At 45.5% G+C, this 9,573-nt stretch overlaps 1 protein-coding gene, 1 long non-coding RNA gene and 5 other non-coding genes across 8 annotated transcripts in view; 5 read left to right on the forward strand and 2 right to left on the reverse strand.

The window, feature by feature from the left end:
- The window catches only part of RCC1 (regulator of chromosome condensation 1), a 287,208-nt gene that overhangs the window by 221,496 nt on the left and 56,139 nt on the right, over window positions 1-9,573 (reverse strand). The gene's annotated exons all lie outside the window — the stretch shown is intronic.
- TRNAK-CUU (transfer RNA lysine (anticodon CUU)) lies at window positions 322-394 on the reverse strand. The gene has a single exon. It is a non-coding gene; the product is annotated as a tRNA-Lys (tRNA).
- Window positions 5,716-8,624, forward strand: LOC125913598 (uncharacterized). Of its 2 annotated transcripts, none has more exons than XR_007455051.1 (5): window positions 5,716-6,010; window positions 7,031-7,129; window positions 7,419-7,495; window positions 7,848-7,898; window positions 8,499-8,624. It is a non-coding gene; the product is annotated as an uncharacterized LOC125913598 (long non-coding RNA). The 2 variants fall into 2 exon arrangements; XR_007455052.1 differs by lacking the exon at window positions 5,716-6,010 and adding an exon at window positions 6,059-6,202.
- Window positions 6,536-6,670, forward strand: LOC125913827 (small nucleolar RNA SNORA16B/SNORA16A family). Its single transcript, XR_007455118.1, has one exon. It is a non-coding gene; the product is annotated as a small nucleolar RNA SNORA16B/SNORA16A family (small nucleolar RNA).
- On the forward strand, window positions 7,163-7,293 carry LOC125913836 (small nucleolar RNA SNORA44). Its single transcript, XR_007455127.1, has one exon. It is a non-coding gene; the product is annotated as a small nucleolar RNA SNORA44 (small nucleolar RNA).
- LOC125913837 (small nucleolar RNA SNORA61) lies at window positions 7,523-7,655 on the forward strand. Its single transcript, XR_007455128.1, has one exon. It is a non-coding gene; the product is annotated as a small nucleolar RNA SNORA61 (small nucleolar RNA).
- On the forward strand, window positions 8,354-8,427 carry LOC125913844 (small nucleolar RNA SNORD99). Its single transcript, XR_007455134.1, has one exon. It is a non-coding gene; the product is annotated as a small nucleolar RNA SNORD99 (small nucleolar RNA).

Consider the following 9,573-nt stretch of genomic DNA (forward strand, 5'->3'; position numbering starts at 1 on the left):
TTTTGGCAAATTGGTGGTGAGGGGAATCCTCACTGTTGCAAACAATCATGTCATATTTCCTTCTCACCTTGTGAGTTTTAGGTGTTGTTCTGCTCATTTCCACAGATGAGGAAACTGAGGCTCAGAGAGATTAAATAATCCAAGATCACTCAGCAAGGAATACATTCTAGCTGCCAAGTTTACCCAAGGGCAAAGCCTTGTTTGGTATTTCTGTTTCTGGCAGGATCTAGGAAGGCCCAATTTTCTTCTAGCTAACTCTTTTTTTTAAAGTGTATGCATGTATGTATGTATGTATGTATGTATGTATGTAAGTAATCTCTACACCCAGCATGAGACTTGAACTCACAACCCTGAGATCAAGAGTCACATGCTCTACCAACTGAGCCAGCCAGGTGTCCCTCTTCTGGCTAACTCCTAAGAAATCAGTAAGAAGCCACTTTGAGGGTCTCCGCGTAATCTCAGTCATTGGTCACCTGCATGGTAGAGCCTGAAGGGGCCCATGTCTCTGCTCCTTCCCTACCTCTAGGAGTAGGAGAGAAGAAGAGAAATCCTTCCTACCAGGTTTCCCCAAATTAAGAGTCTGCATCACTCCCACCTGCCCCACTGATTCCTCCATTGAGATATTCTCCCCACCTCTGTTCAGATGGAAAATTATTTTTGTGTCAGATCTCTATGGATGCACCAGCCTCCTCCTCCTCCCCCTCCTCCCTCTCCTCCCTCTCCTCTTCTCTCCTCTTCACTCTCTTCCTCCTTTTTTAAAGTTTATTTTGACACACAGAGAGTGCCCCCCACCACATACATGCTTGCACATGTTCTTGAGAGGGTGGGAGAGGGGCAGAGAGAGAGAGGGAGAATCCCAAGTAGGCTCCGTGCTGACCGTGCGGAACCTGGACCACGAACCTGGACCAGGAACCATAAGATCATCACCTGAGCTGAAACCAAGAGTCCGACAATTAACCAACTGAGCCACCCAGGCACCCCAGCCCTTAAGCGCCTTCTTTACCCACCACTGGTACTCTGAGCTCCAGCCATACTGAACATCTTTCCTCTTCTCAACCCTCTGCCAGGAACACACTCTCTCTCTTCAAAGGGCTAACTCCTACTTCATACCTTAGATTAGATCCCTGTCCTCAAGAAGCCTCTCACCACCTGGCCAATGAGGTCACATGCCCTTTTGTCCACTGTGCTGTCTCCCTCCTAGGTTACTTGAGGGCAGTGATCTATGATTGTATCCTCAGTGCTTGGGACAAAACAGGAACTCAGTAAATATTTATGGCTTAATGAATGAATAAAAGCAGGTAAGTGCTATTTATTCATTAATTCAGTCAGTCAAATCCCACAATAGGGCTGGGCTCAGGGAGCTACAGGGTCAGAGAAGACCTCATGCAGGAGGTGATGCTGAAGCTGAGTCCCCAAGGACAAGTAGGAGCTGGGGAGGTCAAAGAGGAAGGGCACTCCAGGCAGGGGCATCTGGGCAAAGGCAAAGAGGCATGAAACAGCTTGAAATGCAGTTTGAACCCAACATTGCCAGAAGGCTTTGTGGTTAGCACACATGGGCAGTGCACTGTCAGCATTGGAGTCTTTGAACTTCCTCTCCTGGACTCTCCTGCTGTGGGATGGGGTCATGTGCCTGACCTCTGCACCTAGCACCAGAGTCCAGATGTCAGCTGACCTTGCCATAGACTATGTGATTAGGGGTGAGGAAAGTGATTCCCCACCCCCTGCTTCCCCTTCTGCTAAGTAAGGCAAATCACGGTGCCCACCTCATGAAGTAGTCATGGAGGAACTGTATAACATGGCAGGTAAGTTATGCACATTTACATGAGATAGATCTAGGTTTTAGTTCCAACTGCCACTTACTAGCTATGTGGCCTTGGCCAAGTTTCATTAATTAATTAATTCATTTACTTAGTAATTGTTTCAATAAGTGCTGTCTCTTATATACCAGGCACTTATATAGCAGTGAAGATAAAAAGACACAATTCCTGTTATTGGCAGCTCACATTGTAATGGGGAAGACAGAAAATAAATCCATGTATAATGTGATGTCAAGAGGCAATAAGTGCCATAAATAACAATCAAGCAGAACAATAGCTTAAAGGGTGGCAGGGTAGCTATATCAAAATAGGGTGTCCTGAGGAGGTTACATAAAGTGAAGGAATGAGTAGTGTGGTTGTCTCTGATATCCAGAGAGGATAGCTCCAGGCAAGAAGAACAGCAAGAGCAAAGGCCCTGAGGTGAGATCAGGCAATGATGCTACAAGCAGAGCAGAGAGGCTGAGAAAAGGGAGCAGAATGAATGAGGGAGCAAGTGGTGGGTGATGAGGGCAGAGAGGAGGAGGAGCCAAATCATGTGGCTTCAGAGGCCATTATGGAACTTCAGCTTTTATTCCAAATGTGTTGCAAAATCAGTGGAAATTTTTGAGCAGCTGAATAATAGGACGTAAATTTTTTCTTGGTTATGGTTTTTATTTTTACATCTTTATTGAGGTATAATTTGCACACAGTAGACTGTACATATTATAGTGTACAATGTGATGAGTTTTGATGCACATGTACATCCATGAAACCATTACCACAACCATGTAACATGCCAAAAAGTTTCCCCATGTCCGTTTTTAATTCTCCTAACTGTCCCCCGCCTGAGAGTTACTTTTTTGAAATTTTTAAATGTCTACTTTTTTAAGGGTGGGAGGGAGCAGAGAGAGAACAAGACGGAGAATCTGAAGCAGGCTCAACGCTGTCAGCACAGAGGCTGACGTGGGGCTCAAACCCATGAACCATGAGATCATGACCTGAGCCAAAGTCAGACACTCAACCAGTTGAGCCACTCAGGTGGCCCCCCTGCCAAGAGTTTTAATTTTGATGAAATGTAACTTATTAATTCAATATTGTACCGGAGGTCCTAGCCAATATTAAAAGGCAAGAAAAAGAAAGAAAAGGCATCCAGGTTGGAAAAGGAAGAAGTAAACCTGTCTTTTTATTCACAGACTTGTGAAAAATCTTAAGGAACTTACAAAAGAGGTGCCAAAACTAATACAGGAGTTTAGCAAGGATATGTTAATATGCAAAAATTAATTCTATATATACTAGCAATGACCATTTAGAATTTGAAATCAACAAAAATGCCATCTACAATGGCATCAGAAATATGAAAGACTTAGGGATAGATTTGACAAAAGATATATAAGATCTGTACACTGAAAATTAAAAAACACTGTTGAGAAAAATTAAAGATGACTTAAATGGAGAGGTATACCATACTCATGGATGAGAGGACTCAAGATTGTTGTCAGGGGCACCTGAATGGCTCAGTCAGTTGAGCGTCCAACTTCAGGTCATTGTTCTTGAGTCAAGCCCCACATGGGGCTCGCTGCTGTCAGCCTGTCAGCGCAGAGTCCACTTTGGATCTTCTGTCCCCCTCTTCTGCCCCTCCCTTGCTTGCACTTTCCCAAAAATAAATATTTTTTAAAAAAGATTGTTATCAGTTCTCCCCAAATTAAGTCTACAGATTCAATGCAATTCCAACCAAATCCCAGTAGGCTTTTATTTTTATATTTTAGAGAGCATGCAAGAGGAGGAGAGGGCAGAGGGAGGGAGGGAGAAAGGGGGGGAGAGAGAGAGAGAGAGGGAGAGAGAGAGAGAGAGGGAGAATCTTAAGCAGGCTCCACACTCAGCACAGAGCCTGATTTGGGGCTTGATCTCATGACCCTGGGATCATGACCTGAGCCAAAATCAAGGGTCCAATGCTCAACGGCCTGAGCCATCCAGGCACCCTCCAGCCAGTAGGGTTTTAAAAAAATACAAATTAGGGGCTCCAGTCATGATCTGTTCAAGCCCCGCATTGCGCTCTCTGCTGTCAGTACAGAGGTCACTTCAGATCTTCTGTCTCCCTCTCTCTCTGCCCCTCTCCCATGTATGCAAGCACGCTCTCTGAAAAATAAACATTAGAAAAAATACAAAATTAGCTGACACTAAAATTTACATGGAAATGCAAAGACTGAACAGCTGAAACAATTTTGAAAAAGAACAAAGTTGCATGACTTATAGTACCCTATTTCAAAACTTATTAAAAAGCTACAGTAATCCGGACAGTGTAGGATTGAGTACAGAAACAGACCTACACATACGGTTAACTGATTTTTACAAAGGTGTCAAACCAATTAGATGGATAATCTTTTTCAACAAATGAAGATGGAACAACTGGAGAGCCATATGCAGTAAATAAGCAAACTTTGACTCTTACACCATACGCAAAAAATTAACTAAAAAATGAATCCTAGATCTAACTGTAAGAGCTAAGACTCTTAAACTTCCAGATGAAAACAGAGGGGAAAATCTTTAACACTTTTAAGTTAGGCAAAGATTTTTAAAATAGGACACAGAAAGCACAAAGCATAAAAGAAAGCAAATGGACATGCTAGACTTCATCAAAATGAAAACCTTGTGTTCTTTACACACCATTGGCTGGTTGTTGAGACCAGACTATAGGGGAGAATGGTAGAATCAGGGAGACTAATTAGGAGGCTACTGTGATTGTCAGCCGGCAATGATAGCATCAGTGGAGGTGGTAAGAAATGGTCAGATTCCTGTCACATCTCAAAGGTGGAGAATGTAGGATTTGCTGATGGATTTTAAGTGGGATGATAGAGAAAGAGGAGTCCAGGATCACTCCAAGGATTTGCTGAGATTGGGAAGAGCAGGTGTGGAGGAGGAAAGGCTATGTTCTGAGAAGCCTATTTATTAGATAGCCAAGTGTAGAAGTTCGGGGACGCTGCAGGATACAAGGTCTGGAGCTCAGAAAAGTAAGGCTGGAGAAACTCATTTGGAAGTCACCAGGAAGTTTCTTGCCTTACAGTCTGTTGTTTTCTCTATTAAATGAGAACAATAGTAGTACCTCCTTTTTAATGAGTATATTAAGGATAAAAATTAACGAATAGAGTAAGCACAGAACACGTATTTAATTCTTGACAACTTCTTGTTTTTACATTGACGTTTATTCATTCCATGGACAAAACATGTACATGGCACAGCGATTCTGAGCGTGGTCTCTGCCGTGGACTCGTGGATTCAGGCCCTTCCCTCGTTAGTTACCTGGGTGATGCATCCCTCAGTTTTCTGATCTGTAAAAAGGGCATAACTACAAACCTACACACAGGGTTGTTGCGGAAACTAGTTGAGATAATCGAGCATAATCTGAGTAAGTGCTCGGCAAAGTTACTTATCTATTAGCGGGAAATGAACAAATAATGCATTCATCTTCTGAGTAAATCGGTCGCGTCTTCCTTGCTGAGAAACCCTCCCAAAGGGCCACGCCCCCAGAAGAGCTCGCAGAGCGCCTCTCCACACCCATCCGGTGGCTGCTCCTCGGTCGGCCCGCCGCGGTCGGAGCCGAGCTCTGACGCAGCTCACCGCGTCATTTCCCGACTTTGGATGTCTGACTGAGCTCCAGCGGGGATAGCGAGTCGGCTTCATTTGCGAGCCCAGTGCCGAGTCCCAGACGTTCAGCGAGTGCGGAACACGGGCGGAAGGCTGCTCTCTTCTCGGCAAGAAGGCAGCGACTCCGCACGCGCTTAGAACTCAGAGCCTGACGCGCCTCCCGGCGCTCGAGGGCAGACGGACTACAACTCCCAGAGGTCTGCGCGGGCGCGTTGCCGCAGTGGTCGGGCGCGGCCGCCAAGGGCGAGGCCTATAAAAGCCCTCTCCCAACGCTCCGACGTCCCTTTCCCAGCCGCCGTGCAGGTGTCGCTTCGTGCGCTCCTGTTTCAGACCTGCTGCAAGTCCTGCGCATTCTTCCACTTACCCTACCGTAGCTTGGCCGCCACCGGCCCCTCACTCGCCCGGGCTGCCTCCCGAGGCTGAGGGATGTTGAGCGCGGCTCTCAGTTGCCGGGCCTCCCGGCCTGCTGGGACCGAGGTCCAGAAGGCCTGGTCGGTCGCATGCGCGATGAGAGGGGCCGGACCCCGAGAGGGCCGCTCCTGCTCCCGCCTCGGCCCGCCGCGCTGTGACGGGTGAGTAACGCGGCCAGGCAGCGGGGTGCAGGGCAGTCTTGGGCCTGTAGTGGCCTAACTAGGGAGACGCCGCGTGGTGGTGTCAGCCTGATCGGAAACTGAATCGGCCCATTACAGCTACTTATTGGGCGACCTTGGGGAAGTGACTTTACCTGTTATCTGGCTGCAGGACATGTTAAGGAATTCATGCAGGTGGATAAAAAGGGATTTTTGGAGCTCGAGTCCTTTAGAACCTATTTTAAATTCCAGTTCTGTGGCTTTTCTACACTGGCGACTTTCAGTAAATAGCTTAATTTAAACCTGTCCGTAAAACGGATGATAAAATGGTCCTGTAAAGATTAAATGAGACAAAACACTGGTACATAGCAAAAATGAAGAAGTTGGGACCTGGTAGTAAGATATCTGTTCTCTTATTTGGTCTCCAGCATGTCTCAGTAGGTGAATTTCAGTTATGCAATAGTGCACAGGATTTAGGGGAGTCTGAGGGTTGGACAGTTTGTGGCGGTCCTGAGACCTAAATTGCCCTGTGGCCCTTATCGAAGCTGCAGCTGCTTCCACATAGCTGCTGTGGTCAAAAAGGAGCCCAGAGTGACAGTTTTCCTTGACGGTCGCCGTTCTGTTTGCTGTAACTGATCTGCAACATATCAGGAAAAGACAATTCCCATGGTACCTGCCATTTCTCCGGTATAGGTGGAATCCTTTATTACAATAGACAGGTTTCCAGAGGCCAACAGAAATGCTCTGTTGATGGGTCTTGCATAGAGTTGCTAGAATAAAACTTCTGAGAAGTAGATTGCTGAGATGAAGAACAAGTATGGAGGGGCAGGCAGTGGGAATGGGTTGGACATGTGTGCTGGGAAAATCTAGTGGCAAGTGGCACAGATCTTAACAGTGCTCTGGGTCACTGCCCTGAAAAGCTTAAGGCATAAGTACCAGGGTCAAAAGCCAGTCAAACATTTTGATTCTCAAGACCAGAAGAAGGGAACAATGTCATTCAGGACAACTGTGTTCTCGTCTTAGTTGTGCCAGATGAAGATTCCAGGATGACTCTGAGGTTGAGCTTTCTGGTGAGGATTCTGTGGTCAGGACTGTGATGGAACACAACCATCTCAGGACCCGGTAGGTTTCTGGGAACTGCCTGGTGGGTCAGTACAGCATGTTTCCAAGGGCTGTGGCCGGTTGTGGCCATGGGATCTCCAACTGCATGCGAGAGCAACCTGGAGAGACTTTGACAGCACAGGTCAGCATAATACCTGCAGCTGCCACTCGCCTTTCCTATAAACGGCTTGGGACCTGGGCTGGAAGCCTTCTAAGTGAGTCCGGGTGTTTTCCATAAACTACCACGTGGATGGTAGATGGGTGTTTCGATCAACTTTTTCGTTTAGAGCTTTCACCCTTTTTTCTGCAGGTTGCCCCCAAGTGTCCTGGAAGTATCTGCTACTGAAGAATCTGAAGTTACCAGGTTGTTGCTGTGCTTTAGATAAGGTAAAGTTAGATGCTGAAGACATCCTGACCCTCCGGTTCCCTTTCCCATCGGATCTGAACACTGGTCTTGGTGGTCGTAAAAGGAGGAAAAAGAACACTGAAACTAGCCTCCCAGTGCTTATCGTCTGGTATATAGCTTGGAGGCTAGTTTCAAACAAGATTTGAATTCTCTTTGATCTCCTCCTCCCTTGTAAAATGGGATAATCTTAGGCCTAAAGGGAGGATGTAGGTGAAGGTCTGGGCAGTTGTAGTGATGGCTGACTTAATACTTCTGAATTTGATCAACATGAATGTCCTTCTTGCCTCTTGGTTGAGTGTGTCCTGTTTTTGTTTTTTTTTTTTTTTTTTAAAGATCTGTTACCAGTAAAGCTGTCCTTATCTGTGATTATGGATCTATAGTTGGGTAAGTTGGCTACCTAAACTTCACTGTAGCTTCCTTACAGTGCCAAGCGGTGGAGTGTTGTAAACCCTAAGTAGTGTAGTGAATCATGAGGCAGCTTAGGCCTGTATGAAAGAAAGTCTTAGCTTTTTAATACTACATCGCTTATACCTGTTAGCTGTTCATGGCCAGAAGAGAAAAATGTTTGGTGTGATTTGGTCTGTTAGATTTGCCTATCCTGTTGGAAGGCTAGAAAGAGCACAACGTGCTGTGAGTAGAAAGTACCAGATGCCAAAGCCCTGCACCTTCAGCAGCAAAGGCTGATTGCTTTGAATGTGCAGTCGTGGTTTGAGCTCCTGCTCTGAGGTTTGGGGAAACCTCAAACCATGGGATCATACTGGCCCCTTTCCTGAAGTGTGGGAGATGGGTTGGGCAGAAACAAGTAGTTCATCTAGTTCAGGGTATGTTTTGTTAGGCTGACTGGTCCAGGATGAAACCTAATCTGAGTGGACATCTATGGATGATAAATGCGGATATGGGACTGAGACCAGTTTGGGAAAAATGTCTGGGTGGCATTAATTAATTGGGGGAATATTAACACACTGGCATACACTTCCTTTTCAGGAGACAGACCTTATGGAAGAGGCAAGCTAAAAGACAACAGGTTATTTTCGGTGGAAAACCATGACCTCTGTATTTCTGCTAATGCTGGCATGTGGTATGTAAGTGACCAATAAAAGACTTAAAGTATGCTTGTGTCCATATTCTTGATGTCCTTCAAGCTGCTGGTTATTCCCCATTACAGTGTTAAACTCTTTATTTTTATTTTTTATCCTTTTTTTAATTAAAGGATAATATGATGAGTTCTGTAACTTCCCATTTATATAAATGTCTCCTTCAGTAAGCCTGAAAATTCAGGCTGAGCCTAAGACTGGTGTTCCTTAAAAAAATGTTTATTAGAGGGAGAGAATCTTAGGCTCCACGGAGCCCAGTGCAGGGCTCAGGGCTTGATCCCATGAGTCAAAACCAAGAGTTAGACTTTCAAACCAAAACCAACTGAGCCACTAACAGAAAAGTAGGAATAAAATGGGAGATTTTTAGTATAAAACCAGACTTCCACATGGGTGCTGGAGATCTGTGTAAGAGGACTCACATCTACTAAATGAAATTAAGGTCAAGAAACAGGCCAGGTGGATGTAAATTATTAAAAATATATAGAAAGTTAAAAAAAAAGAAACCGGCTAGGCACACAGATGTCAGTGATGTTCAACCATTTTGACTTACCTCAAAGTCAGACCTGCCCTTGGAGCATGCCCTAACTCTTGAGCCTTTTGGTCTAGATGTAGCTGGCTCCATGACTTCTACCACACAGGCCACACAGCTTCTTTCCCAGCTGGAATGTCTAAGGAACTTCAGTCTGCCCTAGCCACCAAACTTCAGCGTGGGGGATGGGGACAGAGGGTACTTGGAAGATCAACGTTGCCCATCATTTGGCATAACAGGTAATTCATGCATTCTGACTACACAGGGGGTAAGGATATAGTGTCACCAGAAAAAGGCTGCTGGGGTGAATAAATCATACGCTCCAGTTCATTAATGACTCCAAATTCTTCTCTCCAAGAGTGTACATAACCCTACCTGGAACAACTGTTCAAAGACAAATTGGAAAACCTTGTTTAACGGCACCTTGGTTTTCAAA

The sequence above is a fragment of the Panthera uncia genome (assembly GCF_023721935.1).
Source record: "Panthera uncia isolate 11264 chromosome C1 unlocalized genomic scaffold, Puncia_PCG_1.0 HiC_scaffold_4, whole genome shotgun sequence".
Taxonomy (NCBI): domain Eukaryota; kingdom Metazoa; phylum Chordata; class Mammalia; order Carnivora; family Felidae; genus Panthera; species Panthera uncia.